Genomic DNA, 23,179 nt, shown 5'->3' with positions numbered 1-23,179 from the left:
TTATATTAACACTTTTTAAAAAATCAGCAAATTTTTTGCGCGTCCTCCATTTTTAAAAAAAAGTGTCCTCCATTTGAAAATTTTGTCCTACATTTGTCCAGGTTTATTTATTTATTTAATTTTTTTAATTATTTAATTATTTATTTTTTGGCTTCGGACCCCCAGTTGTCTGAGGGACAGCAATCCGGCCCCCAGCTCAAAAAGGTTGCCTACCCCTGATTTAAATGGACAAGAATTCCAAATTTTCAACCAGGCAGGTTTTGAAATTCTACATTTAATTCCAGTCCCCGTCCCTTGATTAAGCCTCTGCTTTCCCACAGTTTAATTTGGTCAAATTTGTTGGGATTTTGAAAGTATAGGTGTACCAGCAAATAAGGCCTAATCTTGAAAAGGACAGAAGCAAATAAGATCCACCATTTTCTCCAAATTGACAGAGTAGTTTGTAAGGAAGGGATTTTCAACATTTTTAAATGCTGTTTTAGGTGAGATATGTGAGAATATTAAATTTAGTTCAGCATCTGTTTCTATCTTCAGATGTACCCAACTGTTCTGAATATCTTTCTTTATTATTTGAATAAGTTGGGATAACTGAAAGGCTCCAAAGTAGCATTCTATATTTTGAAAGGCCAGTCCTCCATTATCAGAGCTGAAATATTTAGTATGTTTCAAGAAACTGGATCTCTATCTGTTGAAAATAAAGTTATAGATTATTGATTGCCAGTTTTTAAAATATGAGTCAGAGGGCATTGGTGGAATTGAATGAAACAGGAACAGTAGTTTCAGAAGAAGGAACATTTTAAAGAGAGCAATCCTTCCCAGCAAGAATAATTAAGATTTTCCATTTTTCTGTTTTTACACTCATCCACTTAGTGAGTGACTTGTAACTGTGTGGTAAAGTTTGGGAGACATCTTTTGTTATGAGCACCCCAAGATAATTAAAACCTGAAGGCTCTTTTCTAAATTGGTAATTTCTTACCATTTCTTGTGCTGGCCCAAGGGGATGTTAAGGCCTAGCATTTTTTATTTCTGAAAATGTATATGAAAGCCAGCAAACCTTCAAAATTGTTTTATTTTTATTTTTTGTGGTTTGGGAATGAATCTTCTGGATTGTCTAGGAAAATTAAAGTATCATTTGTATGTAAGCTGATTTTCAGCTCTTGTTTATTGAATATGATGACTTTTATTTTTAAATTCAAATGTTTAAATTGTCTCTAATATTATTTGCTAGTGCTTTCACAACAAGACGAGAGAGCGGTTTGGTTCCTCTTTGAAGTTTAATCTGAGCAGAGTCCCTCCTGTTGACGTATATAATGGCTTCTGAGCTTTTGTAAACATTTTTTAAAATAAGATTAGTGAAGGTGTTTCCAAAATTAATTCTATTATGGTAATAAATACTTCCATTCTATTTTGTCAAAAGCCTTTAAAGCATCCAGTGAAATTAATGTGATTGGAGAGTTGGGACAAGAGACAAACCACATTACAGTAATCCAAGCTGGATGTAACTAAGGAAGTGCCTCCATGGCCAAATTGGACAACTCGAGACCTAGTGCAGTATAGTGGTCAGTGTGTGCAACAGGGCACTTAAAAATGAAAATCATTTCATTTGCCTTTGGATAATTATTCTTTTTTAACCTGACCTATCTTACAATGGCTAGGAGGAGAGCCATGTTCACTGCTTTGAGATGCTTGAAAGAAAGTGAGATACAAAATTAACAAAGGCCCGTTACAGACGGGCCTATAGTACGGACTGGGTCCGTACTAGGGTTAGAAAGGGGCGTCACTTCCTGATGCCCCTAACCCTAGTACAGACCGAGTCCGTACAAAATGGCAGCGCCCGTTCCACACGGGGGCCGCCATTTTGACGTCACGGGTGCATAGCATCTGGCCATTGTGCGGTGGGAGTGACGCTGTGAGTGTGCGACTAGCGCCTCGTGGCGCCACTTCTGGGGCGCAGAAAGAAGCGCCATTTCGGCTGCGTCCGGTAACCGCGCAGTTTGGCTGCTGCGGTTCACAGACGCAGCAACCAGCGGCAGCAGAGCGCCCTTTTTGGGCACTCTGTAATGTGCCAAGGTTGCTAGAATTTTAACTGGTGAAATCAGATGATTAAATATTATTTCAAATCTGAATGAACTATATTGATTCCCTCATAGCTTTGGAGCCCAATTGACATTGCTGGTACTTTTCTGTCAAACCTGAATGCTTGTTGGAGAAAACATTCCCCATACAAGCCTGCCCATTCCTGAGGATTTTTAGTCTGAGATCCTTCTTCATGTGCAGAAGTGTGTTGTATATTCATTTAAGGCAGCCTTTCACAACCAAGAAATTGCTAATACACATGCAGGTAAGGAGAAAGAGGACTGCATTAGTTTGTAAGTTAGCTTCAGAGAGGATCCTTTCTACAATGGCTTCCCAACTCCACAATGAGCTCCTCAAGGAGACATGGCTGGTGCCAAAGCTATAATTCTTTTAGTTTCAGGTTAAGAATTCCATTTTCCCTGACATTTTAAAAAGTTGTGTCATTTTAGTTTGTATGTACCTCTTAAAGTCTTTTGCTATTAGTTTGTCTGTAACTGTTAAAAGGGGTATTGCTTTGTTGTATTTAGATTTTTAAAATAGTTTTTTTTGTCTGCCTGGTAAATCCATTGGATGTATGACAAGACAAATGAGGGAGGGGGTGAAGGAGAGAGGAAAATAAAGGTTGTTAGGTAGGTACCAATGAAAAATGCTAGGTCTGCATAGAATATATATTTCATCACTGCAAACACAGCATTATTTCTTACTAGAGACAAGCAGCTTTTACAGAACAAACATCTGTTTTCAGCTGCTTTTAGAGAGCAAACTGCTATATTCCCTGGTTGAGGCAAGTTAATCCTATTTGGGAGGACAGTGGAGTGTAACTAAGGTTTAAACTGTTTATAGTATGGGCCATTTCATATATTAGGATTCATAACACAGTATGTTATATCTTGCATGCTTAGTAATTTATATGGATGGTTATTCTTATGAGCAACATAATGCCAGAAGAAAGCATTCCGGAAAAAATATACAACTACTTCTGTAAACAAAGTAGTGAAGGCCACCAACTTAGACAGCTTTAAAGGAGGGTTAGTGAAATTCATGGAAGATAAGGCTATCAATCATTGCAAGTCTAGATAGCTATAGATACACAGTAAGGATCAGAGTGGGGAACATAAGGGGGAAATATTATTGGGCTCATATACTTTTTGGAGGCTTCCCACACAGTAGATAGATATTTGATTTGCTGTAGCCAGAGTCTTCCTGTGATCATAGGGTGTGCAGAAATAAGGAAATCCCCTCTCAGAAAGATCAGCACAGTCCTCTGAGCATGCTTCTCCGTGCTCATGGAAGAAGGCTGCTACAAATACAACGTAGAATCAATTCAAAATACAGGAAACAGCACTATAAAAACGTTCACTATGCCTCTGAACAAAACATTCAGACCTTTATATTAACTGATGCTAACCAAGGGGGGGAAAGTGTTTTGTTATATATAGTTAAAGAAATACAAGCTGAAAGTAAATTATGAATGTTATATATCACTGCAAACACAGTATGTTAATGCAAACAATAAACATGGGAGAAGGCTTAAAGAGAAAATACCATAATAGCCTTATGTGCTTTTCCTCTTTTATAAGTGTTCACAGAATGAGTGTCTATTCCTTTGAGGAAGAAGAATTATTAGCACAGAGAAATGATAGAACAGACAAACATTACAGTGTTCCCTGATCAATATTCAGACATTAAAAATAAACTGCAAGAACAGGAGGATTGCACAAATATATGTAGACAAATGCTGTACGTTCCTTAAACCCACACTTCAGGTTTTCAAAACTAATAATCTGAATCCATTTTGATCCTGGGCCTGTCAAGATAATCCACAGAATGGAGCTTTGAAAATGAACCTAGGAAACTCAATTTCAAATCCTAGCTCAGCAATGGACTCACTGGGTGGCTTTGGGCAAGTCGCTATCTCTCAGACTCAGCTCCCCATCTGTAAAAACAGGAATAATAATGATCTTCACAAGGCTGCTGTGGGGAAGAAGCAGATAAGGATTGCAAATCACTTGGCGTTGTAAGAAAGTGCTTCACAAATTACTAATAATAGCAATGTAATCCTATGTAAATATCATGACTGCTTATCTAAATGTTTGGTTATCTGAATGTTTTGGAAGTCTTGGAAACTGCTGGACAGTACATATTAATTTTTTGAGGCTGTGTGTGTAAAATAAACTTCTTTTTATGTTGGAATACATGCTGACTTGCTATGAAATTTGGCAGCAACTAGAAATGGTGGACTCTGTGATGACATCCACAAGGAACGGATGCTTAAGTTTCTTGTTTTAGCCGTCAAACTACTTGTTTCTTAAGAATCAAAGAATAGGCCTCAGATGAAAGAAACAACACTTTGGAAAAGAAACTCGCTTACAGTTGCCTTTCAACTGTGAATTTCTTCCTCCAACAGTCTCAAGGCTTCAGCCCACAATGATTTGTGAAAGATGTCAAGCAAAGGTTTATGTGCCAGCACTGAGCTCTGTCTCACAAAAGGAAAGACAGGAAGACTTGCTGTACCAGCCAGGAAAGCCTGCGTACTTCAGAATGCTATAGATGATGCCCTTTGACTCCTATAAAACTTTCCACATCTGACCTGCATAGCCAAAGTAGGAGACCTGTTCTAGCTAAGGTCAGGATCATCCAAGGTTATGAGATTTCCTGGCCAATACCTATTCTTTAAACAGCAACCATAATTGCTCACAGTTTGTCACTCAAGCACACATACAGGCAGACAGAACATATTTTCCTGGTTGGAAATTGTGCATTTGGTAACTGATTTAAATTAGCCTTTGCAAAGTATTGCAGGCTGTACAGTTAGCTAAAACCTGACCAGAGATTTGTATGGAGCCTTATCTACCACCTGGAGCTGATTCCATGAAAAATTGAGAATTTGAACCCCCACCTGTCACCCAGAGGTGATGTGCCAAAGCTTAGGGACTCTGTATGGTGTCCTGAGATCTGGCAATCCTAGTTCTAGCCAGGTTCAATGTCACTACATCACTTCTCTCCCATTTTTCCCCCTCCACCCTCAACTTTCCAGGAGCCAGGTACAGAAACAGTGGCAGTCAGCAGATACTGCTTGTAAGAACATAAGCGGAGGCTTGCAGGATCAGACCAAAGCTCATCAACAGTATCCAGTTTGCAGCAGTGGTCAGTCAGATGTTCGTGTGAAGCAATTTGTACTCAGAGGTATACTGCTTCTGAATCCAGAAGTTCTGATTAACTTTCAGAATGAACAACCTTTGGCAAACAGGTACTCCATGACCGGTCCTCATTTGTGAAATATCCTTTCGTATCATCTAAGCCACTGCAAATTCCATGACTGAGTATTATGCAAGGAAGAACCAAGTGGATTATTAGAAGGGGGAGGACTTTCCATTTTTAACTCCTTATTCCAAACTGTGCTTTGTTTTCATGCCTCCCTCACTAAACTAAACTAATAGCATCTACATAAATTAAACTAAGACATTTCTAGCAAACATAAAATAAAATAAATGCATCTACATAGTTTAGCTACCCCTTGAAGGGCAGGGGATCCAATTCCCTAATTTATTTTATTTACATTTTTTTGTTTGGTCACACGACTGTGATATCTTGATAAAATAAGATGTAGGCAACTCATCAACTTTCCACCTGTCAAGTATGAACTTGACACCTGGGTTCCATCATACCTCTGTCCTTGTGATATATTGAAGAAGGAAGATCTCACTTATCACACATAATGCCCAAATCAAAAGTGCTTGCAAAGAACATTTGCTCCTGACATCAGTGTATGTGCAAAATATCAGAAACCATCTCTGTATTTTTTCTTCCAATGCATTTCTCCTATGAAAAGCTGCACAAGTAAATGGAGAAGAATTACATATTAGCCCAGTAACCAAACCTCCCTGCCAAAGTGTAAGAATGTACTTTTCAGGCAAAATGCTTATTTTGCAAGAAGCTCTCTCTGTTCAGCCAAACGAGACTAAGACTAAATTTTCCCAACATTTTACTCATTTATTTTCAGACAAACCATGTGGATCCCATAGATTTTACTGTACTTTCAACAGTGACTTGACCTATTCAAGAACAGCTATTTCAGTTTACAGTATTATTGTGAAAGAATGATCCCAAATGAAAATAATCTGTTATCTGCAAGTGCCTGTCTAATGTTTCTGCTTATTCTAATGCAACAGAAGCACAATCAAGATAACCTCTGACAGGAGGCAGTCTTCATCTGGCCCTTATAAATCCATTACTAGGCTCACTACAGAAGTCACAGACTTTTTTGAGAAGAGATAATGAAGGTTATTGGGATTCTACCACTGGACACAGAATCATTAAAAAAAGATAGTCCACAATTTATGACCTAGTCTGTGGACAGCAGAGCATTACTTTAATGGTAAAATTGCAATCTGTGAGGGAAGTGGCCAAACTGAAGGAGCCACATAAAGCCTGATAATTAGTATCAATCACCGTGACACTACTGTAGACATCTTTATTGCTTTAAACACACTAATCAAATACTTCTCCATTCAGACAGAAAGATTGATAGGCAGATCGACACTGAGAACATCCCCAAAGAGAGCAATTTAAAATTATCTGTTGAAAAAGGTATCACAGGAGACGAAATATGTTTAAATGGTGATGCAATGCAATGGCTGAAAGCATTATAAAATCAGGCTAGTCTGTACTAGAAGTATAGGCGTACCTTTTTACAATAATCTGTAACTTTTTTACAAAGCAGAATATTCAGCTGAGCTGTTTCAGAATGTCTGCCAATTTACATTAGTTTAAACCCAATGTGTAGCTGGTTTCAGAGAATAGAAACCCAGGTTCAAATCTTCATTTACACTGGTTGAGTCTGAGGCATTTATTATAACCTGTCAGTTTCTGAGAATTCTGGAGAGGATAAACTGAGTAGGCACATTTATATTACCCTGACCTTCTAGATTAAGAACAGATTCTAAGTACAGTATGACCATAGCAGAAGTGTTACCCTCCTTCCAAACACCCCTTTTACTACCTGCCTTTCAACCTTCCTGGGCTAAATGGAAAGTTCTAAAAGTGTTTACTCATCCAGATCCAGAGGTCATAATCCAAGACTGTTCTCTAGATGTCTTTGGCCCATGAAGAGATGGATGGCTGCAGGTGAAAGGGCTTTTTTTAAAAGAAAAAGTGATAGCACCCCATCTGTGGAATGCCATTCCCAAAGTGAGTCACCATATATTGTTGGGATTTTTTTTCAGGAATGAAGTCATCATGTGTTGCTTTATTTTCTTTGTTTTATTGCTACCTTATATCTGATGTTTTAAATTAACGGGCAAAGTGTTTTAAAGAGCCCAAAAGTATTTCTTTTAATCCAGCCAGTTAGCTCTTTTAAAAAGGTTTCTTAATTTAGGGAATCTTGGACTCATAGAGTTGGAAGAGACCACAAGGACCATCCAATCCAATCCCCTGCCATGCAGGAATACACAATCAAAGCACCCCCGGCAGATGGCCATCGAGCCTCTCTTTAAAAACCTCCAAAGAAGGACACTCCACCACACTCCAGGGCAGTGTATTTCACTGTTCAACAGCTCTGACCATCAGGAAGTTCTAATATTTATGTGGAATCTCTTTTCTTATAGTTTGAATCCTTTGCCCCATGCCCTAGGACAGTACTGCACTACATTGTTATAGCACTATTATTCTATTTTTACTACTACAGCTGCCTCCTGTGGAGCCCTGGGACTAGCAGTTTAGGGAAGAGCATTTAGAATTCTCAGCCAGAGAACCCTTAGGCCTCACTAAACCACAATCCAAGAATGCCACAGGATGCAGCCATAGCAGTTAAAGTAGAATAACAGTGCCTGAATAACAGAATAACTCCCTCTCTTTCCTGCCTCCTTCTCCTTCCTCCTCCTCTTCTGTGCTCTTCCTCTTCTCATCTTCCTCCTCTTACCTGCCTCCTCCTCCTCCTTCCTCCTCCTCTTCTTTGCTCTTCCTCCTCCTTTTCCGTCCTCCTTCTCCTTTTCCACACATCCACCTTTCTCCTTTTCCTCCTCTTCTCTTCTCTGCTCTCTCTCATCCTCCTCCTCTTCCTTATCCCTGTCTCCTCCTCCTACCGCCTCCTCTGCTGTCCCCTCATGGACTTGCCATCTGCAGATGCTCAAATCCGTGGATGGCAAGTCCGCAGATGCTCAAATCTGTGATGGCAAATCCATGGATATGGAGGGCAAACTGTACAGTGCAGCTTTTAATCTCTGGAGCAACAGATAGCAAGTTTGCTCCATCCTCAATATAACACCCCTTCAAATACAATCAGCCCTCTACCTCTGCAGGTTTAACTTTCACGGATTTGATTATTTGTGTGGAAAGGGCACATGTGTGCTCCTCCTTCTCCCTCCCAGGCTTTCCCCCTCAGGGGAAAAAGCCCAGGAGGGAGGGACCAGCCAGGAAGGGCAGATGCAGGGATGGCGTGTGCACATGTAGAAGGGGAAGAGGAGTGTGTGTGCATGTCCCTCCCACCTTCCCCACATATTTGTGGTTTTTCCACTTTTGCCGGGGTCTTGCACCCCTAATCTTGGTCAATGTGGAGTGCAGACTTATTTTAACATGGCTATCATATCACCTCTTAAACTCCTCGTCTCCAGGCTAAACATTCCCTGCTCCCTAAGTCGCTCCTCATAAGGCATGGCTTCCAGACCTTTCATGATTTTGGTCAACCTCCTCTGGACATGTTCCAGCTTGTTAGTATCCCTCTTGAACTGTGATGCCCAGAACTGGACATAATATTACAGGTGAAGTCTAACTATAGCAGAATAGAGTAGTATTATTACTTCCCTCTCTCTAGACATTATCCTCCTATTGATGCAGCCTGGTATCATATTGGCTTTTTAGCTGTTGCATCACACTGAGGGCTCATGTTTAGCTTGTAGGTATTAAGATTCCTAGATCCCTTCCACAGGTACTCTTGTCAAGGCAGGTGTCACCCATCCTATATCTGTGCATTTGACTTTTTTTTCATTCATTTTGTTAGTGCCAGTCCAGCTCTCTAATCTGTTAAAGTCAATTTAACTTCTGATCCTGTCATCTGCTGTATTGGCTACCTCTTCTAATTTGTTATCATTCACAAATTTGATAAGCATGGCCTATATCCCACCATCCAAGTCATTGATAAAGATGAATAGCACTAGGACCAGGACTGAACACAGTCAGACTCCACTAGTCACTTCACATTAGGATGAAGAGGAGCCATTGGTGAGCATCCTTGGGTTTGGTCAGTCAACCAACTATAAATCCACCTACAGATCCATTGTCTAGCCCACATTTTACTTCCATTTTATGTGTTCATCCAGTTACCATCATGACTTGCCACAGTAACAACAGCACTCCGTTTCAATTTCATACTGCACAGACAGTGCTGAAGTATCTTTGCTGCTATTAATGCTTGTATAAATATCTTAGCATTAGTGATTAAGGAATTCTTTAGCAATTTCAACCACGCTTTAGGTAATGTTCTTGAAAAGCTTTTGAGGAAGGTTTCCCATAGCTCTTCATAGAACACTCACAGTCAAAGAATGGTTTTCTCAGTAAGTGCTCATAATCACATGGTTGCATCCACAAATATCAATGTGAAAACATCTTCTGAATGACAAGTGAATCTGAATGACAATGCTAATTAAAATAGGAAGTGGTGGAGATATTAGGGTTCCCAGTTTTCAAATATGAGCTGGGCCCTTCAATTAAGCAGCCTACAATTTTCGTCTGAGAGCCAGTGTGGTGTAATCGTTTGAGCACTGGACTAGAACTCTGGAGACCAATGCTCAAAACTTGGTGATGGAAGCCCACTGGATCGCTTTGGGAAAGTCACTCTTTCTAAGCCCCAGAGGAAGGGAAAGGCAAATTCCCTTTGAATAAATCTAGCAAAATAAAACCAAACAAAGATGAATTCTGCAATAGATTCATCTCAGAGTTGCTATAAGCCAGAAATGACTTGAAGGCACAAAACATCAAATCATCATCATCATCATCATCATCATCATCATCATCATCATCATCACCATCCTCATCCTCATCACCATCATCATCCTATATCCCATCTTTTTCTCAGTATAGGGACTCAAGGTGGCGAATCTCTTCCTCTTACACAAGCTATGGACTTTATCACATGGGGGAAATTGGGGGTTTAAAGTGTCATTCCATGAAAATCATGCGATTGCAGTGAAGATTTTCACACACATCGCAATTACAGAGGACTTATCCTGGAAATAACCAGATAATAACCAGCAACAAATCATTCACAGGGAAATCCCATGAATAATTTGTTGCTGGTTATTACCTGGTTATTGCTGGGATAAGTCCTCTTTAATCACAACATCGTGTGAACATCTTCACCACGATCGCACAACTTTCATGGGATAATGACAGTTTAAACCCCCGATAAAAAGATAGTGCCAAACCAACACATATTGAATTATATATTAATGTATTTTGATATGTATAGGGGGGGCAGAGAGGGAGAGAAAGTATGCATCTCAAAATTTATGGAATGATGATCCACCCATTTTAAATTGTGTTACTATTTATAGTCCCAAAAACACTTGCCCAAAAGAACAGTTCCTGCATTAATCACAGAAGGCCCTCAGGTTCAAAGTTCAGCCGAACTCCAAAAGCAAACTGGAGACTACACATGTATTTGCCTTGTTTTTTGAGACCATGAAAGGACTTTCCAGATTTCAGTAGTCATGAATACTAGATTTTTGATTTCCAAAACACAAAGAGAACCTGTTGGTCTGACACTACATCCAGACTACAGAAACAAGAATGATTGGCACCACTTTAACTGCGATGGCTCAATGCTATGGAAGTCTAGGAACTGTAGTTTTGTGAAACATTAGCCTTCCGTATTACAGAGCTCTGGTGCCACACCAAACTACAATTCCCAGAATTCCACAACTCTCAGTCATGTCAGTTAAAGTGGTGTCAACCTTGATTGTTTCTGAAGTGTGGACACAGCCTGAGGATCAGAAAATATTTTTTGTTGCTGTGTGCCTTCAAAGTAATTTCTGACTTATGGCGACCCTAAAAAGGACCTATCACAGGGTTTTCTTGGCAAGCTTTATTAAGAGAGGGTTTGCCTTTGCCTTTTTCTGAAATTGAGAGAGTGTAACTCACCCTGGGAGATTTCATGGCAGTGTGGGGATTCAAACCCTGGTCTCCAGAGTCATAATCCAATGCTCAAACCACTATACCATGCTGACTCTCTCAGATAATAGTAGCATGGTCTAAACTGGGCAAGAGAGTATGGGGCAAAAGCAGTTCATGGTCAGAGAGAGCAACTAAAAAGCAATACAAGAGTAGATGGGCCAGGCAAGGCTCACAATCTAAAGACATTGCTGTTTAGGCAGGGCATTGACCTATCTGTTTGAACTTTAATAATCTGTTAAGTATACAGTACAGCCTTTTTAATGTGATTATTGCTGCTGATGATGTTATTTTTTATACTGCTTAAATTATTTAAAATTGTTGCAATTGTCATATTTTAAATTCCTTTAAATGATGTTACCCACTGTGGCTACTTTGTTATTAACTGGGAAGGTGTGGTACTTGTAATGTCCTGCCAGGACTATTTGAATCTCCCCCTGCATTTTCTTTCATGTTGGTTCAGGCCATAGAATATTTTAGTGTAGGAAAATTCATTGTATTAGTTGTGGGAGGAGCTGTAGGATCCCCTGCATTTTTCCAGGTTTGGTTTGCCCTTTCCCAGTATGCTCTGCTTTAGCTAGAGGCTTTTTAGTTTGGAACAGTTTTTGCTGTGAGCAGGCAGAGAGCTGTCTTTTGGTGGCAAACAGGCCCAGACACTGGAAAGGGCATTTCTTACACGTTAGCCAAATCAGTTACCAAGAACATTAGCCATTCAGTTACCAGAAATTAGTTACCTACTTCAAGACAAAGAATTCAGGAGCTGAAAGACCCTGCACCAGCTCCACTGAGTGAGGAGATCAAACCCAGAGAGATGACATCCTGAAGATTGCTGAAACTCAAACTGTAAAGTATCCTTTATCTAGAGCTGGGGAGGAGAAAACTCTTTATTTTTGTTCTTTAAATTAAACTTCCCCCTTTTTTGAACTTTACATTCAGCTTCAGAGCCTTTTTGGGTAGAAGAGTTTGATCTCACCAGGGTACCGGCGTTGCACACCCAAACCTGCCACCACCTTTAGTTGGGTGTGTCTTCACAGTACTAGTACCCAAATTCATGAAATAAAGAGTCAACTTCATTGTCAGCTACTTATATTAAATCAAGGAACCGCAACAAATTGATAGAATGGTTTAGCAATGACAGTCCACCCTTGCCTTATGTGGGGGATCCATTCCAGACTCCCCCTCCCGCGTAAGGCAAAAAGTGTGTATGCTCAAGCCCCGTTAGATATAATGGGGCTCGTGCTTGTCGCGAGGTCATGTGTACATGCCATCTGCATTCTCCTGGCAGCTTCTGCGTAAGCTGGAAGCCACCTATAACAAGCTCACGTATGGTGCAGGCTCACTGTACTTGGCTTTGCAATTAGTTGCTTGACCAATCTATCGATTTTTCGATTTATTCTTTAAAAAAAAAAACCAAGAAGGCAGCACTCTGTGTGTGTGTGACATCTCTGGGGAGGGATGGTACACACCCCTCTGCCATTTGTCTCTCTCCTCTGAAAGAATAAATTCCGATCTGGTGTTCCCAGTCATGGGACACACATCTGAATCGATTCTTTGGGGGGAAACCTCAAAAAAAGTACTACCAAAAATCTCCAAGAGCTTTTGGACACAATTAATAATAATAATAATAATAATAATAATAAATTTTATTTGTATACCGTTTTTCCCTAGATCAAAACAGTTTACAGACTATAAAACTATTAAAAACATCTCATAAAAATAGATAAAAACAAGTAATACAATTATACAATCATTCGTAGGGTAAGGCAGAGAATCGATGGCATCAAGAGTGCTCAACTTCATTCCTCGGGGGGAAGGCTTGGCAAAAAAGAAAGGTTTTAAGCCTCTTTTTAAATGTTTCTAGGGAGTCATGAGACAGAGCTCCTCGGGGAGACTGTTCCAAATCCGCGGGGTCACCATTGAAAAGGCCGTCTGGGATGTGGAGACATATTGGGAAGATGGAATCTCCAACATATTCTTCCCAGATGTTCTGAGTGTGCGGGGCGGATTGTGTGGGGAGATGCGATCCCTCAAGTAACTCGGGCCCAAGCCATGTAGGGCTTTATAGGTAATAACCAACACCTTGTATTGCGCTAGGAAGCGAATGGGCAGCCAGTGAAGATTTTTCAGAAAATGTGTTATGTGGTCAAACCTGGATGCGCCGGTGACCAGTCTGGCTGCCTTGTTTTGTACTAACTGAAGCTTCCAGGCTTGGTACAAGGGTAGCCCCATGTAGAGCGCATTACAGAAATCTAAGCGAGAGGTTACCAGAGAATGTACCACAGTTTCAAGGTCCCTTTGGCCCAGGTAGGGTCACAGCTGGCATATCAACCGAAGCTGATAGCAAGCACTTCTGACCGTCGCATTTACTTGGGATGTCAACTGCAGGGACGAGTCCAGAAGTATTCCTAAGCTGCGAACTTGGTCCTTCAGGGGAAGTGTGACCCCATTCAGGACAGGTGGATAAATTTCCTTCCCCGGGCCTGGGGAACCTATCACCAGTACTTCCATTTTCTCTGGATTCAGGCTGAGTTTGTTTTCCCTCATCCAGCCCATTATCGCTCCCAAGCGTCCTTTCAGGCCTGCTTCCAAAAAACAACCCTGGTATACGGAAGTCCTCAGGGTGAGGAAGCGGGCTCTGCAACTACTAGAGCGCGACTGGCGAAAACACCAGCGCTTATCCGACAAGACACTTCTAGAGTCTCAGTTGAAGGCCTACGGAATGGCAATAAGTGCAGCAAAGTGTTCCTTCTTTGCTGCACCTATTGCGTCCGCGGAGTCCCATCCAGCAGAGCTGTTCAGGGTAGTGAGGGAGCTTACCCAACTGCCCTCCTCCCTGAACCCTATTTTGGAACCAACTAAGGCCTGCTGTGACGAGTTTAATAACTTCTTCGCAGTTAAAATCTCTCGGATAAGGGCTGATCTTGACATCAGTATTAGTTCAGAATCTAGAGTAGAGGTATCCAGAGCTTCCGTGGACATGGTTAAACTGGATCACTTTGAGTCTGTCTGTACCGAGGATATGGACAAGATTCTTTGAAGTGTTAGAAGGACGACTTGCTCCCTCGATCCCTGCCCCTCATGGCTGACAGCTCAAGGGGGAGCGGTTGTAACTAATATATTGCACCGTATTATTAATACATCCTTCAGGGATGGGCAGTTTCCATCTACATTGAAGACGGCCATAGTAAAACCTTTGTTGAAAAAGCCCTCCCTTGACCCCCTAATTCGGAACAATTATCGGTCTGTATCGCTGCTGCCATTTTTAGGGAAGGTGATCGAGAGGGCAGTTGCCTTTCAGCTTCAGGGGATCTTGGATGAAACGGATTATCTGGACCCATTTCAAATCGGCTTCCGGGCGGGCTATGGAGTTGAGACTGCTATGGTCGCCTTAGTTGATGATCTCCGTCTGGGCATGGACAGGGGGAGCATGTCCCTGTTAGTGCTTTTGGACATCTCAGCGGCCTTCGATACCATCGACCATGGTATCCTTCTGGAACGCCTGAGGGAGTTGGGTATCGGGGGCTCTGCTCTGCAGTGGTTCCATTCCTACCTCTCGGGTAGATTTCAGATGGTGGAGCTGGGGGACTGTCGCTCCGATAAGAGGGCCCTTACATCTAGGGTCCCTCAAGGAGCGATTTTGTCCCCCACGCTATTCAACATTTACATGAAGCCGCTGGGAGAGATCATCCGGAGACACGGGGCGCGGTGTTATCAGTATGCTGATGACACCCAAATAGTCTTCTCTGTGTCTCCGACTGATGCGGTGACTAGGGATGGCATCTCTCCTCTTAATGCCTGCTTGGAGTCGGTAATGGGCTGGATGAGGGAAAACAGACTCAGCCTGAATCCAGAGAAAACGGAAGTACTGGTGATAGGCTCTCCTGGCCCGGGTAAGGAAATTTTTCCACCTGTCCTGAATGGGGTCACGCTCCCTATGATGGACTCTGTTCTCAGTTTGGGGGTGCTCCTGGACTCATCGCTTCACCTTACTGCTCAGGTGGATGCAACTGTTAGGAGCACCTGTTATCAGCTTCGGCTGATACGCCAACTGCGTCCCTTCCTGGGCCGGGGGGACCTTGAAACTGTGGTACACGCTCTGGTAACCTCTCGATTAGATTTCTGTAATGCGCTTTACATGGGGCAACCCTTGTACCAAACCCGGAAGCTTCTATTAGTGCAGAATATGGCTGCTAGGCTGGTTACTGGATGTTCCAGGGCCAGCCATATAACACCAGTCCTAAAAGATCTTCATTGGCTGCCTATTCGCTTCTGGGCCGAATACAAGGTGTTGGTTATTACCTATAAAGCTCTAAATGGCTTGGGCCCAGGGTACTTGGAGGACCGCCTCTCCCCATACCATCCGCCCCGCACTCTCAGGTCAGGTGAGAGACATCTTTTAAGAGTTCCAGATGCTCGTTATGTATCATCTCGGAGGGCTTTTTCTGTTTCAGCCCCACAGCTCTGGAACTCTCTCCCCAATGAGCTCCGTACTACCACCTCCCTTGATGCTTTCAAGAGGAATTTGAAGACCTACTTATTCTGCCAGGCTTTTTCCCCATGAGCCTTGTTGTTTTCTTTTCCCCTTGGCAATGTTTGATGTACTCTATCGCCTCAGCCATTTGTATGGGGTGTTGTTGTTATTTTTTATTATGTTTTGTATTGTAATATTGTGGGGGGGGTGTTGGGGGTTTATGATGTTTTTAACTGTTTTATCAACTGTTGTACACCGCTGTGATCTATGGAATAGCGGTATATAAATAATTTTAATATTATTATTATTATTATTATTATTATTATTACTGACTTGGCATGCATTCAGAGGAGAGGCGCCATCCTTAGACACTGCAGCAGTCGGAGGCACAGAGAAGCATATTTGGGTGTCATCAGCGTACTGATAACACTGCGCCCCATGCCTCCAGATAATAATAATAATAATATGTTTTATTTATATACCGCTATTCCAAAGATCATAGCGGTGAACAGCAAGTAAGCTAATTAGCAAGTAAGCTAATTTGCCCCCAACAGTCTGGGTACTCATTTTAGCGACCTCGGAAGGATGCAAGCCTGAGTCGAGCTTGGGCCCTTTTGCTGGTCTTGAACTCGCAACCTTCTGGTTGCGAGTGAATGGCTGCAGTACAGGCATTTAACCACTGCGCCACTAGGGCTCAGATGATCTCTCCCAGCGGTTTCATGTAAATCTTAAACAAAGTGGGGGACAAAATAGCTCCCTGAGGGACCCCAGATCTTAGTTCTCTCTTAGAGGAGCAAGTGTCTCCCAACTGCACCATCTGGAATCTTCCCAAGAGGTAGGATTGGAACCACTGGAGCACAGTGCCCTCAATGCCCAACTCCTTCAGGCGTTCCAGAACGATACCATGGACAATGGTATCGAAAGCCGCTGAGATGTCCAAAAGCACCAACAAGATCACACTTCCCCTGTCGATGTCCAGATGGAGATCATCGACTAAGGCGACCATGGCAGTCTCAACTCCATATCCCGATCTGAAGCCTGCTTGAAATGGGTCCAGATAATCAGCTTCATCCAAGACGGCTTGGAGTTGGAAGGCAACCACCCTTTCGATCACCTTACCTAAAAATGGCAATAATGAGACTGGTCTATAGTTATTTCTCACCAGTTGATCCCTGAATGGAGAATCTAATTGGTTTAAACAATAACTTTAGGGAGTACTGGAATCATGAAATTGTTCTAATTGCTTTTGTTTGACTTTCCAGTTTTACTGTTTCCCTATATCTTGTCAGGGATGATGGGAGTTGTAGCTCTTCACCTCTGGCTCGAACTCACCACCTTGTTACGCACCGGCGCTGACCAGTTTTGGCCAGTGGTTAAAGCTTTGCTCTAAAGCAGCAGAGTTACAGAGAATAGGCTGAAGACCCTGACAAACTCTCCAAGCCTTCTCACTCTTGCTTCCACAGAAGTCTTCCCACTTCTTCAGGATCCAGCTGGCTCTTGTATCTTCACTCAAGACACCAGACAACTCAGTAGTCTTATATAAAAGATCTACTTTATTCTACTATATACAGCTCCAAAACTATCCAACACAACTCCACACTACTCCAATACTACTATCCACTACTACCCACAAAATACATTAGGATTCATAGCCATTATTATAGTCATTGGATCATACCACCCACTCTTGTCAGTATCCACCCAGTGGGTGTGTACATCCACTCTCATTGGTTCTCTTGTTTCAACCCACAATTAATGATTTCATCATCTCAGCCTTGACCACTTAACAATTCTCAGGTGTGTTCAATTATCCACTTTGCATTTCTGTCCTTGGCATTCAGGACTTGTTAATTATATTACCTATTATACCTGTGTGGCTCCTATTTGCTTCTGCTGAGTCACCCTGACTCTCACATACATGTTTTATTTCATTCACTGTATATCCCATGTTGCTTTTTCCTTAACATATCTTAATAGCTGTAGGTTATAATGTTACGGTTTATTTGTTCTATTATTTTGAACTAAATGCTTTGTAGATCTATTTTGGTCAAAAGACAAAATGAAAAGTCTGACTTCTCAGACCAGATTTATTTTAAAAAAGTTACAGTGGGGTCATTCCCACTACAAAAAGCTCTGAATCCTGATTCGAGCTATATGCCCCTAGTTCCCACTGGAAATCGATCCCGATCCTCATTTGATAGATTCCAGTGGAAAAAATGCAGAGCAAATACAAAAAGTCTGGGGGGGTATGGTTGTACTTTTTTGAGGTTTTCCCCCGAAAATCGATTCAGACGCATGTCCCATGAGTGGGAATGCCAGATCGGAATCGATTCTTTTAGAGGGGAAGGACAAATGGCAGAGGGGTGTGTACCATCCCTCCCCAGAGATGTCGCACACACACACACACACACACAGAGTGCTGCCTTATTGGGTTTTTTTAAAAGAATAAATCGAAGATGGATAGATTGGTCAAGGAACTACTTACAAAGACAAGTAGTTGCGAAACCATTCTATCAATTTTGCAATTAATTTTTTTTTTTTAAAAAAAGTGTGTACCCCTCCTCCTCCTCTCCACTCCTGCCCCCGGCCCCAGTTTTCTTGCCCCTCTTCCATCTCCTTCAGGGTCCTCTGTTTGCCTTCCCCCCAGAGCCTTCTTGCTCCTGTTTCTTCTTCTGCAGGTTCTTCCATTTGTTCCCCCCCCCCAAGCCTTCCTCCGCGTCCCCCTCTTCCTTCTCCTGCAGGGTCCCTGACCCTTCCTCCTTCTTCCTCCTCCCCCTCCTCCTGCCTCCTTCTTCCTCTTCCTCCCCCTCACACTCTCTCAGCCTCAGGTCACACTCGTTCAGCCTCCAACCCCCAACCCCACCCCCCCACCCCAATTTCCAAGCTGGGCTGCCTCTTATGTCAGATGATTGACAGGAGATTCTGAAGTGGAGCTGCCAGTGAGAACAGCAATTGTGGCAAAAAAAAAAAAAAACCCCGATCACACTGGGGTAAGGGAAAAATCTTTTCAATAGTGGGAACTAGGAACCTTTTTGAATCACTTTCTAAAACGGAGCAAAGGCAAATCAGGAAGTGATCCAAACTGCCAGTGGGAATGACTCCAGTAATTCAAACAATGGTTTCCCCCCCCCAAGCCTTCCTCCCCGTCCCCCTCTTCCTTCTCCTGCAGGGTCCCTGACCCTTCCTCCTTCTTCCTCCTCCCCCTCCTCCTGCCTCCTTCTTCCTCTTCCTCCCCCTCACACTCTCTCAGCCTCAGGTCACACTCATTGAGCCTCCAACCCCCAACCCCACCCCCCCCCCCCCCCCAATTTCCAAGCTGGGCTGCCTCTTATGTCAGATGATTGACAGGAGATTCTGAAGTGGAGCTGCCAGTGAGAACAGCAATTGTGGCAAAAAAAAAAAAAAAAAACCCGATCACACTGGGGTAAGGAAAAAAAACTTTTCATAGTGGGAACTAGGAACCTTTTTGAATCACTTTCTAAAACGGAGCAAAGGCAAATCAGGAAGCGATCCAAACTGCCAGTGGGAATGACTCCAGTAATTCAAACAATGGTATTTTCCTGCAATAAAATAGGTACATCTCTGATATGTTAGAAATTTCTCTTATATGTCTGAAAATGAATTAAGTTAGACTTAAATGGTGTGAAGGGGAAGTCACTGCAAAGTCTCTTAATCCAGGTGTGCTCAAACTTGGTCCTCCAGGTGTTGTCGACTTTAGCTCCCAAAAGCCCCAGCCAGCTTGGCCAGTTGTCAGGGTTTCTGGGAACTGGAGTCTAAAACATCTGGAAAACCAAAGATTGGGAACCATTGCCCTAACTCCTCCTTTTATACCATGACATAACAAATGTGCTTATTTTTAAACTAAGTACACACACTCAACCTGCCCACTGTTCAGATTTGTTTATCTCTCACATAAAATCTATGGTACAACAGTGGTCAAGAACGCTGTATCCCAGAGCTACACGTCTGTCTTCAGACATCTTAAGCGTTACTTTGTCATCATTCTTTCCTCACTGAAGTCAGTAAAGGGAACACGCTGTACAGGAGCCAGCTTAAAGAGAATTGTGAAAGCTCCCACAAAATGCTTACTTCACTGACCTTATCATTTTTTCAAAACAAAACAAAAATGCCAACAGACAGCCACAGCAACTTTACTACATATGAGTCAGAGATGGGCTCAGCAGAATCAAAGACGTTCTGTGTCTGACAAAAACAAATTGACAGTAAGTACAACTTGCACAAATGGGGAAAAGGCATGCATCAGAAGAAAGCCACTTCCTGGCCTGAACATTCCCGGCCTTTGAAAAACCACAATCTATCCTTCAACCCTCCTCAACCATCCAATTTGTTGTTATTGTGTGCCTTCAAGTCATTTTCATCTTATGGTGACCCCAAGATGAACTTATCACTGAGTTTTCTTGGCAAGATTTGTTCCACAAATACAACAACATAAAAGTAATGGTTGGTCTTCTGTACCTAATGAACATTCTTTATGACAAACATGGGATATGACTCCTCAGTGACACTGCATTTCTCACTAGCTGTGTCCAGCCAAAATTCACACAGAGACTATATCAGAAAAACACTCTCCATAAGAAATGGTATTGTAGCATTGTATGAGTGTCATTCATATATTGTATCGTAGTTATAACTCATAATTCTCCTGACACTCAAGTCGGATTACAAGTAGTTTAAAACAAAATACAGTTTAAAGTCCTGAAGACACTTAGTAATCAAAGGTGTATAGATATAAAAAGGCCTTACCTGTCAGCACAAATGGGACAATCAAATCTCTCATGAGTGGGAGTTCCACAATGTGGGAGCAGCCACCAAGAAGGCTCTGCACTGTGTCTTTCTGTGAAAATTATAAAGAGTTAAGCATTAATTTCCATTCTGTTTTAGTGGGTGGTAGATTTTAAGACTAAGGGACTATGGAAAAAAGCAGTTCAGTGATAGAAACAGTTGGACACAGAGGCCTTTGTTAAGGGAAAGATACATAGCAGTCTCATTCATTTGCAGTGCTGCTGTGAACTGTGCTGCATTCCCCTTACAGCAACTGTATCTAAGGCCACTGTAAACAACACTGTAAATTTATAACCAACTTGTCCTTTTAAGAGTAAACAATAATAAATAATAACAATGGTGTGTCCCCACACCAGTATTGCTGCACCAAGATGGGACATCAAATCTTACAGAAGCACAACCATTTTATTATCTCCATAAAACTGCCAAGACCAAGACAATTTCTACACAGGCCAAATGAACCAGTTTCCCCATACCCTCATTGCCCTGTCCACTTGATGCAGGGACAAAGTTCCAATTCGAATGTGACCTGTCTTCACCTTATTTTATTATTATTATGGTATTTATACCCCACTATTCAGCCCTAAAGGCTTTCAGAGCAGTTTACAATTATTAATTTTTAAATACACAGTCCCCTGCCCTCAGGCTTACAGATTAGAAAGACACAAAACAAAAGGAGGAGGGAAGGCCGGGTCTGTACCGCATCTGGGCTATCCCTCCCTAAAATCAGATTTTAACAACTTATTCTGGAGCGATGCCAGGCATTGTGCCAACCAGTGCTGGTGCCGCTGCTGTGAGTCACTCCTGCTAAGGTCACAACATGGCACCCAGCCATGTGACTGATGCTGGGCACCTCATTTTTTACCTCAGAGGAAGTGACTCACACCCGTGGTGCCAGTGCGGTGTGGCACAGTGGGACACATGTGTAGATAGCTGCCTGATGTTACAAAGATAATGGGGGGAATCTGGAGCAGCTCTGGGGACAGAATTCTTTGGGACCAACCCAGAGTATTGTGGTTGGTGTAGACTTGCCCCAAGAGCAACAGAAAGGAAACAACAGAGAATGATGGGACACTCTTCCACATTCTAAATGGATTGCATTAGTGACAGAAGACAAGCCAAGTGTGGCACAATTCATGCAACTGGCCATTAGCTGAATGTCCAGTGAGGCTACATGCTAGGGAAGCTAATGAGCTCCCTAGAGTATCTACTCACAGCACAACCCTATACATGCTTACTCAGAAGTAACCAGACTCTCTTCAGTGCACCTTACTCCCAGGTAAGTATGTTTAGGATTGCAGTTTTGGAAAAGCTCAAAACAAAACAAAAACAAAAACCTTGCCCTTTAGTACAGAACCTACTGCTACTGAGAATTAGATCTGATTCATATCTAGGACCATAAACCACATAGATAGTATGTAAATAATACATGATTATGATTCATTTCATAGAACAGATTCTCAGAGTCAGCAAAGGGACTGATGATCAAAATGAGCAAGCTTCTTTTCCTGAATGCCTCAATTTTTCTTTCGCCTCCTCAGCTGCAAACCAGTCCCCATCTATGTACCATATTATAATGCATGCTATTGCCATTAGAGATGTGCAAAATTTATGTGACTGGAGCAAAGGCCATTTGCAATCGTCTGAGCCACAGAATTAATCATCAGCCAAGACTTAAAAATCACAGCTAGGAGACAGCAATCACAACCACCATGCATCATAATGACAAAATATGCAGATTGTCTCAGGCAAGGGAAAGCACATCTTCCAGGTTTGGCACAGCAGGAAGCATGTTAATAAACATGCTCATCTCAATCAGTGTGTGTTTTTATTACATTTCAGTACAGTACAAACTTTAAAGGCGGCAATGTCAAAAACTACATGGTGTACTATGCAAAATCTATTGAAAAGGAAAACAAGAAGCAGAATTCCTTTTAAAAGAAGGAAAAAACCTGGGGAGTAACAAGAGTTTTCCCTACCCTGTAAAGCAAAAAACAAATACAGAATCAACAGGAAGTAAAGGTGGTATAAATGGCAACACAACACAGAGCACATAACAATGTCCCATTTTCCAGCTTTTAGAGGTTGGCTTTGTGTGTACATGTATAATAAAAATATCTTGATTTGCACAGGAAACATCTCAGTATAGCTTCTCTTTACAGCTTCAGCTTAAAAATGAAAAAAAGGCATATTTTCTGAATGAAGACTCACTCCTACCTGAACATATAGTTTCTTGGGGCCATTGTAACTTATTTTAAAAACAAAATTATATTATACCTATAAACTAAGGTGAATTCTCCAAAGTGGCTTACATTGGAACATCCAAAATTACTAAGTAGACAGATATAAAAAACCCAAACTAATGTATTTTGTGTAGAGAAATGTGTGGAAAGAACTGTAAAGTATTAGATACAGACAAAGATAACAAAGATATTCACATTACCTGTCTTGATAACATCATTTTGGAATTACTACATATCAAGGGATGTAGAGTTTGCTTCCCATTTCTGTTATCTTTAGGCTCCCCTTTGTTTACTTAGTATGCAATGTGCTCATCCCTCTGAGATCCATGATAGGCTGTAATAATTTGTCCCATTTCAGTATCACAAAATACTGGGAGAAAAAACTGGTGAAACAAACACACAAAGGAACCAGTTCAATAGC

The 23,179-nt window shown here is 41.8% G+C and overlaps 1 long non-coding RNA gene across 1 annotated transcript in view; it reads right to left on the bottom strand.

Annotated features, from left to right (window-relative positions):
- LOC149317091 (uncharacterized) overlaps positions 1 to 20,562 on the bottom strand; it is an 87,075-nt gene extending 66,513 nt beyond the window's left edge. The window contains exon 1 of the long non-coding RNA XR_016280734.1: positions 20,477 to 20,562. This is a non-coding gene — a long non-coding RNA (uncharacterized LOC149317091). The remainder of the gene's footprint in view (positions 1 to 20,476) is intronic.
- Positions 20,563 to 23,179: the final 2,617 nt, after the last annotated feature.

The sequence above is a fragment of the Sceloporus occidentalis genome, unplaced genomic scaffold, assembly GCF_023333645.1.
Source record: "Sceloporus occidentalis isolate IW3139 unplaced genomic scaffold, rSceOcc1.0.p SCAF_3, whole genome shotgun sequence".
In the NCBI taxonomy this organism is placed as follows: Eukaryota; Metazoa; Chordata; class Lepidosauria; order Squamata; family Phrynosomatidae; genus Sceloporus; species Sceloporus occidentalis.
This window is presented reverse-complemented; position numbering and strand designations above follow the sequence as displayed.